This window comes from Choloepus didactylus, chromosome 4 (genome assembly GCF_015220235.1).
Source record: "Choloepus didactylus isolate mChoDid1 chromosome 4, mChoDid1.pri, whole genome shotgun sequence".
Classification (NCBI taxonomy): domain Eukaryota; kingdom Metazoa; phylum Chordata; class Mammalia; order Pilosa; family Megalonychidae; genus Choloepus; species Choloepus didactylus.
The window spans coordinates 51,111,005-51,119,671 of NC_051310.1; the positions used below are offsets into that span (position 1 = coordinate 51,111,005).

Here is an 8,667-nt window from a genome sequence, read left to right on the forward strand (position 1 = left end):
CAAAACATAAAATAGTCTGCAGGGACCTGGATCAACCAGATAGTCTTCAGAACATCCCACTGGCACACTATATCATCTGACTATATCAGTGATGTGCTACTTGGACTGAATCAAACAGTAAGAGGCAAGCCCTTGGAGACCTTATTAAGACACCTATGCTTCAGAAGGTGGAAGCTAATCCTTACAAATATTCAAGGGTCTACCACATCAGTGAAATTTTAAGGATCCCAGTAATCTGGGGCATGCTAAAGCATTGCCTCCAAAGTAAAGGACAAATTATGATATATCCCACCTCCCACTGCTAAGAAGAAAGCAAAACACTAGGTAGGTGTTTTGGAATATTGCTTTGACCAGTCTGATGATTGACATGGAAGGTTTCGAGATTTGATTAGGGGCTAGAGTAGGGAAGGGTTCTGTAGTAGGACCAAGTCCTGTTGTCTGGGCCATATGACCAGGCAGACTATGGTATTAAATGTATCTGTAGAAGGAAAAGATATAAGCTCTAATAGAAAAATCATGTGCCAGTTTGAAACTGTTATGGACCCCAGAAAAGCCATGATCTTTTAACCCAATCTTGTTGGGTGGAACCTTTTGATTAAGTGTTTCCATGTAGATGTAACTCACCCAACTGTGGGTGAAACTTAGATTAAATTATTTCCATTGAGGTGTGGACTCCACCCATTCAGGGTGGGTCTTGATTAGTTCACTGAACTACTTAAGAGAGCTCAACTGCTGATGCTTGGAGACACTTTGAGATGCTTGGAGAAGCAGACAGAGGATGTTTGGAGAGGCTAAGAGATGCAGCCCAGAGTTTGCCCAGAGAAGCTAAGAGAGGAACCCCAGATGCTTAGAGAGAAACACCCTGGGAGAAAGAAGCCAGAACACCCAGGAGTTGAGAGACAGGAGCAAACACAGAAGCCCGGAGATATTTTGGAGAAATTCATTTTGAAACACAACCCAGGAGCAAAGGATCTGCAGATGCTAGCCATGTGCCTTCCCAGCTGACAGAGGTATTCCTGACACTATCAGCTGTTCTTCAGTGAAGGTATCCTCTTGTTGATGCCTTAGTATGGATATTTTTATGGCCTTAAAACCGTAAATTTTTAACCAAATGAATTCCCTTTATAAAAGTTAATCCATTTCTCACATTTTGCATAACAGCAGCTCTAGGAAACTGGAACAAATCACAACATAGATCTTTAGGGTTCAGGCTTAATGCCACATCCTCTGCAGCAGAGAACTATTCACCATTCACAAATTAGCTTCTGGTAGTGCTGGAGCATCTGGTGTCTTTGTGGCCAGCGGTGGGTTTTGTCAGAGTCACCCGTCATCATGTCAAGTAGGCCCAGCAACTAACTACTGTAAAATGGAAGTGGTGAATCCGGGATACAGCACAGGTGAGAAGGCACAGGTAAGCTGCACGAGTAGACGGCCTGATGTCCATGTCCTACTCCAGTGTACACTGCCCCCTCTTCCTTACCATGCAGGTATGAACAAGGTTGTTGCAGAGCCTGGCCTACTGGCCTCTGTGCTGGGATACCTCCAAGAGGCCAGATATCCCAATAGAATTGTGTTGGAGTTTAACTTCTCCCTTTGCCCAATCCTGCTTCCCTTACTCCTTTATAGGTGTTTTCCCTGAGATCACTCCCCAATAAACCTGTGTGCAAATCTCTGTCTCAGAGTATTTCCCAAAGAATGCTACCAAAGACACTAGGCCATTCATTCCATAAAATGTCCCCTATTCCAAATTTGGCTGACTGCTTCCTCGTAGAGTGGTTTTACCTGTCTTTCTATCTCCTATGTTTCCTGTACGGTCATAGGTATATCCAGGGACTTTATTAGGTTCAAGTGGTACTGTGTACTTCCTAATTGCATCACATTCTGAGGCACATAATGTCTAGATGTTTCACTTTTAGTGGTGCTAAGGTTTAGCAGTAGGTTCAGGTTCTGTCAGCTTGATCCCTCAAATATAAATGTCTTTTACAAAGCCCTTCATTTCTTTTTCCTCCTTTTCTGTTATATTCCTTTCATCTTTTATTTCCTTTTATTCCTCTCCTCTACCTTATATATTTCAAATCACCCAGTGATACCCATGAATGTCAATGTGGGGGAACTCAGGGCTCTAGTGATTCTGACAACAAACTTGACCTCTTGAGAAAGAGGAAGGGTAACTGACCAGAGAAAAAGATGGATGATTTTCACGTTTTAGTCCTTGAATACCTTTTCTTCAACTCCATGAAGATGAGTTTTTGTCTGGCCTGTCAGCAAATTAGAAGGGTGAGTTTGCACTGGATATGGTAAACAATTTCATACTCTACTCTTTCATCACAAAACATCCCTTCACCTTTCTGCCCTCTAACTACTCAAGGAATAATTGTTGGCATGGCTCCAGCTCTTCCCCTTTATTGAAAAAAAACTTTTTTGCTTTGTAATCAGTGTTTTAAGGAGATATTCATACATTTCAAGGATTTCTTAAATTCTGATATCCATATTTAAGCATGTGAACTTGACTTTTAAGCATATGATTAAAGTTATTCATAATTTGCTATACTATCAGCATTAAATTACAGTTATTGTGGAGCATAAATTAAATGGTCCAAACAGAAGGGGAAAAAATGTAACCAGGAATGATCAATATATTTATATATTAAAAAATGGCATAGCAGAAGGGAGTGCAGCTGTAGAAGTGCATGCCCTCAAGAAGCAGCATATTATGATAAACCTCTTTATAAAGCTACCATTTCTATTACTGATATCACAGACTAAATTATTACTGTGCCATCTTCAAATAACAGTTGAGGCAATAGAATAAATGCAGAAGCATCACAACAAATCCCACGTAATACAAATAACTATACAGACCAACACTTCTCTACAAATTAAGTTTTTTTTTCCTGATTGCCAGTTAAATACAGTTTTAATTTCATAGCTTAGCAATGAAGGGTCACACACTGAAGTCAATACACATACCTATCCCTAGGCATTTCACTCTAAGCTAGCCCATGTATACAGTGAAAAATGATTACAAGGTATGACCTAACAAATGCTAAGGGACTTTTATTTTTTAAAACCAATAGTTTTTACAATTATTAAATTTCATCTTGCACCCTGAAGTCATCATACATACAGGGCAAAATGAGAGCTTTTATATTTGAATTTATCCTTCATTTAACTTTTAAAACACTACTATAGATGAATATAAAAAGAAAAACAATAGCAAAGAGTGAGCATATTATGATTACAGCCCTTCACTTATTCACTACTGCATATAAAGTGCCAGTAGTGAGTGTTATTCACTGGCCCCAACTAAGAGGTTTGACACTGAACACCACCTTTGGGGTGATGCTCATCATCCTCATTATGCTTCTCCATTGTAATGGCACCGTCTTTCCTGATTGGGATCAAAGTCCACTAGTTCTACCTGATCCATTTCATAAGTTTCTTCTACTTCTTTTCTCTCAGGTAGGAGTTTTTCCAGCAAAGACAGTTTATCAGGTAAGAAGGAGCCATTTTCAGGAAGTTTACCTTAAATTTGATGATTAGGTGACCCTTGTCATATGGCCTACAATAAATTGGAAAGCCTTCATTTAGCACACACTTGATGTCTCCACACTTGACAATCTCACCTAGATGACAGGTGATAGCTATGGTTTGGTTGTCAAGAGTGGATACTGACTTTTGAAAGCCACACAGTGCTTCAACCAGCTGTATGTCCATATACACGAAAAGGTCTTCTCTTTGCCAAGTAAAAACAGCATGATCCTTCTGATCTAAAACAATGATAATACCTCCTGACCCAGTCCTGGATCTTGGTCTCCTTCACTGTGGAATGTTATCTTTTGGCCATTTTTCATGCCTTTATTAATATGCACTTCTAGAATCTTCCCTTGAACTATCTTCCTTCAATTGCGACTTTTACATCCATCTTTAGGACTGATCCATTCCCCATGGCCCTGGCATTCCATGCACACAGACTGAATTTGCTGAACCATTCCAGGTCCTATCTGATGAGTTCTTATTTGTGTTCCAGTACCTCGGCAATTGGGACGACACTCGACTGCTCCTTTCTTACCACCCCGGCCTTCACATTTGTCACAAATCACATTCTTCTGCAGACCTAGTTTTCTTATAGCACATTATATAAATCTTTTAAGGTTACTGAGAGCTGATTTACAACATTTTAACCTCTCCTTTCTCTTTGCATCCTTCTACCACCTCCAAAAAACGTATCAAAGATGTCCATGGGGATCCAAAACCCTCACCTGCTCCACTGTCTTTGATGGCCGTACTCCTCCTTTGTCATATAATTCTCTTTTCTTTGCATCAGAGAGCACTTCATAATCTTGAGAAATCTGTTTAAACTTTTCTCCTTTATTTGGATTCTTACCAGGGTGGTATTTCAAGGCTAATTTCCTGTAAGCCTTTCTCAACTCTTGCTGGGTGGCATTGGGTTTGAACCCCAAAACATCACAGTAAGTATTTTCTTTCACCATTTTCTACAGCCAGTGAGTGGGCTGAGGCCGATGAGGGGGAGTGGGAAGGAGTGCTTCGCTGTGTACTGCTCGGGCAGCTGTCGCTCCTCTGCCTCTCACCGAGCGTTCTGGAAAGTTCCACACCTTTTATTGAAATTTGATGGCACTTTGCTAAATTGATAAATTATTCCATCCATTATGTCAAATGAGAGAAGGCCAGAGGAGAGGTATTTGGATTCTCTTCCCGGGCTACCTCTTCCCCTGGATGGTAATATACGGCAGGCATCTGAAGATAATGCTTCCATCTCATCCCATTAAGAGAATGACTGCAGGGTTGGAGATTCGTAGTTAGAGAGAAGGAGAAACACTTTGGCAAGCCAGGATGGCAGCTTTTTGGTAGGCATGGCCTTGAGTGTGGCAACCATCAATCAACTCTGTGGGCTGCAATTGTACTTCATTTATACACAGGCCTGGCCAGAAGGCTCATGTCCAAGTGCATCAAGAAAGTTTGTTCACCTGAAAAGAAATAAATTACCTGACAATGAAATCTGATCTCTCTCACACACTGGGTTATAGTCAGTTTATAGTTATAGTCTTAATTACAGTTCTTTTAATTGCCATAGCAGAAATTAACTGGGAATAGCTGAGCCAAAAAGGGAAGGTAAGAAACAAGGATAGAGCATGAACTCCAAGGAGAAGTTGAACATGCAATAAGATTTCGGAAAATTAAGAATCAGAAGCTAGAAAAGTATCAGAATCCAGGCCACTAATCTCATTTGCAGTATCTCTCTATTCTCATTCTTAAGAGCAAGATCATGCCTGTCTGTCTTGGGTTAGGTGTCCACCTTCAGTCCAATTAGCTGTGGTCAAGAGGGCAGGACAATTTAGTACAAATGTGGAGAGAGGGGAAGTTCTCACTGAAAGTCAGTCAGCATCTCATAAATATGAAGAATGGATGAGAAATTTGTGTATGTATGTACATATACACACAGATATACATATTTTATACATATATAGATTTAAATATAAAATTCATATTGAACAGTGAACACTAACATTGTAAAGAGTCTAGAAATCAACAATTGGAAGCTTTATGAAGGCCAGGGACCTTGCTGTCTTGCTTACTTCCATATGAACAGAAACTAGAAGTGTACCTGATTCATAGTAGATACTTGGTGAATATTTGTTGAGTTTAAGAATCTTCATAAAAATGATAAGAATAAAGCAATTTTACCATTAAAAGTGGGACAACCAGCCCTGTGAGCTTGCTGATAAGACACAAATTGAAGTACATAACACTACCTACAAAATGTTCTTGCCAAAAATGTTGAACCTGAATCTAATCAAGGTTTTAGAGCTAACTTCCAGTTTATAGGAAATAGCAGGAGAGAGAGATAAGTTAAGTAATACCCTAAGGAAGCAAAAAGAGAAACCCATGGAACATTGAGTAGGACAATTGACCTGGCTTTTGCAACATGGGGGTAAAAAGAGAGAGATTTAAAAGACATAAAAATTAAATGTAATATGTGGACCTTGATTGGATCCTGATTCAAACATGCCAACTACAAAAAGATTTTTTGAAACAATCATGAAAATTTGAGCTTAGACTGGATATTAGGTGATAAAGTATTACTGTTAATTTTATTAAATGTGAAAATGGCCTTATGTTACATAAGAAACTATCCATATTTTGTAGAGATGCATATTGAAGCATGAAGGGGTGAAATGATATGTTGTCTTAGATTTGATTTAAAATGATTCAGGAAAAAAAAAGAATAAGGGGTAGATAATATAAGTGTGCCAAAATGTTGATAATTCTTGAGTGTGGTTGATGCATATGTGGGTGTTCATTGTCTAGTCTATTTTGTGTGCTTGAAATTTTTCATAATAACACAAAGAAGAATTTTAATAGAGCATGCTTTCCGCATTTGCTAATGCTGTCTTAAGTATGTTTAAGATTTGCCATTTAATATCTACATTTACTTAGAGAAACAATTACTTTGGGACAAGGTGAAGTGGTAGAAAGTGCATTGCTTTAGAAGCCAGAAAAAGGTGCTTTGAATCTGGGCTGCGCTCTAAGGTCTGAGAAGAAGAGACATGACTGGAACAAGACAGCAAAGGCAGAGATGCGGCTGGTTTCTAATATCTGGCAGGAGAAGAGGCTGCACTTGAGGCAGGCTGTGTCAAGTTTGGAGCAAGCACATACTTTCTCTGCTTCATGGTCTTGTTTCCATGTTATTTTTCCAACATTATTTCATCACACTTGTCATGACTATCTTGCCAACAAATTAAAAGAAAATTGCTGAAAACATGTAATTTGAAGATTACACTCTGGGAATGTGTCTACTGTCACTCCTCTCTCCCTAGCAAGGAGGAGTATGATGTAAATTGAGACTGAGAAGGTGGGCAGGGGCCAAATCATGCAAAGCCTTGTAAGCTAAAGAGTTTTGTTCTGATCCCAAGAGGAAAGGGAAGTCATCTAAGGGTAAGAAGGATATCTGTGTGACATTGTTCTGGTTTGCTGAAGCTATCATTATGCAAAACACCAGAAATGGATTGGCTTTTATAAAGGGGGTTCATTAGAATACAAATTTACAGTTCTAAGGCCATAAACGTGTCCAAACTAAGGTGTCAACAAGAGGATACCTTCACTGAAGAAAGGCCAATGGCATCAGGAACATCTCAGCTGGGAAGGCATGTGTCTGGTGTCTGCTGATCCTTCACTCCTGGGTTCTAGTTTCAAAATGGCTTTCTCCAAAATGTCTCCAGGCTTCTGTCTTTCTTAGCTTCTCACTCTCAGCTCCTGTGCATTGTTGCTTGTTCTCCCAGGGCATTTCTCTCTAAGTGTTTGGGGATCCTCTCTTAGCTTCACCCAGACAATCTCTGGGCTTCATCTCTTGGTTTAGCATCTCCAAATATCTTTCTGTCTGCATCTCCAAGTGTCTGGGTCTGTGTCGGCCCTTGAGCTCTCTTAAGGACTCCAGTAAACTAATCAAAATCCACCTTGAATGGACAGGGTCACATCTCCATGGAAACATCCTAATCAAAAGATCCCACCCATAATGAGTCTGCACCCACAAGATTGTATTAAAGAACATAGACTTTCCTGGGTGTATTAGTTAGGGTTCTTGAGGGAAACATAATCAACAAGAGATATCTATAAATTTAAGATTTTATAAAAGTGTCTCACACAACCGTGGGTATGCACAAGTCCAAATTCTGTAGGGCAGACAGCAAACTGGCAACTCCAATGAAGGTGTTCAATGAACTCCTCAGGAAATGCTTCCCTGGCTAGCTGAAGAAGAAGTGAAGGTCCTCTATCTTTCTCGCTTAAAAGTCTTCAACTGATTGGATTAAATCCAGCTGATTGAATTCTCTCATTGCGGAAGACACACCCTTCATTGATGTAATCAGTCACAGCTGCAGCCAATTGACTGATGATTTAATAAACCAGCCTTCTGGTTTATTAACCAACCACAAATGTCCTTGCAGTAACAGTTAGGCCAGTGCTTGCTTGTCCAGACACCTGGACACCATCACCTGGCCAAGCTGACACATGAACCTAACCATCACACTGGGGTACAAAACAGTTTTGAACCAGCACAGACATGATTGGTTTTGCAATCTGAAATGACACTGGCTAAAGTACGGAAGACAGATTGGAAAGGGCCAGAGTGGATGTACTTCATTCTGTTTGGAGGCCAATTCCTTGGTCAAGCTGAGAGACAGTGGGCTAGGATAGTACTGGTGATGGATATGGAGGGGGTAGATGATTTGAGAGACATCAAGGGGATAAAATGGACAAGACTTGGTGATATATTGAATATGGTGAAGTGAGAAGGTGGTGTCAAACATGACTCAGGTTTCTGACTTGTAGAATTGGATACCTGGTAGATTAATCACTCAGGGATTCCTGGAATTGGGCCAAGTTTTGAGGAGTGAAACAAATAACGATTTTGGTTTTGGGCAAGTTAAATTTGAAGTGCCTTTGAGATAAACAAGAAATGATATCAAGAATGCAGTGCAATATAAAAGTCTGGGTTTCAAAGAAGGGAACAGTGTAGGTCTATTAGTTTGACAGAAAAAAGTAATTAACTTTTGGACTTTTCTATGTAATTGTATTACTGCTAAAGCATATGCAAATTTTTCACAGCTATAATAACTGAGAATCAAGAATCATATAAAGCTTGGTTTT

General features: G+C 39.7%; 1 pseudogene; it reads right to left on the bottom strand.

Annotated features, from left to right (window-relative positions):
* Positions 1-3,306: 3,306 nt before the first annotated feature.
* LOC119533201 lies at positions 3,307-4,493 on the bottom strand (annotated as a pseudogene).
* Between the last annotated feature and the right edge of the window lie 4,174 nt (positions 4,494-8,667).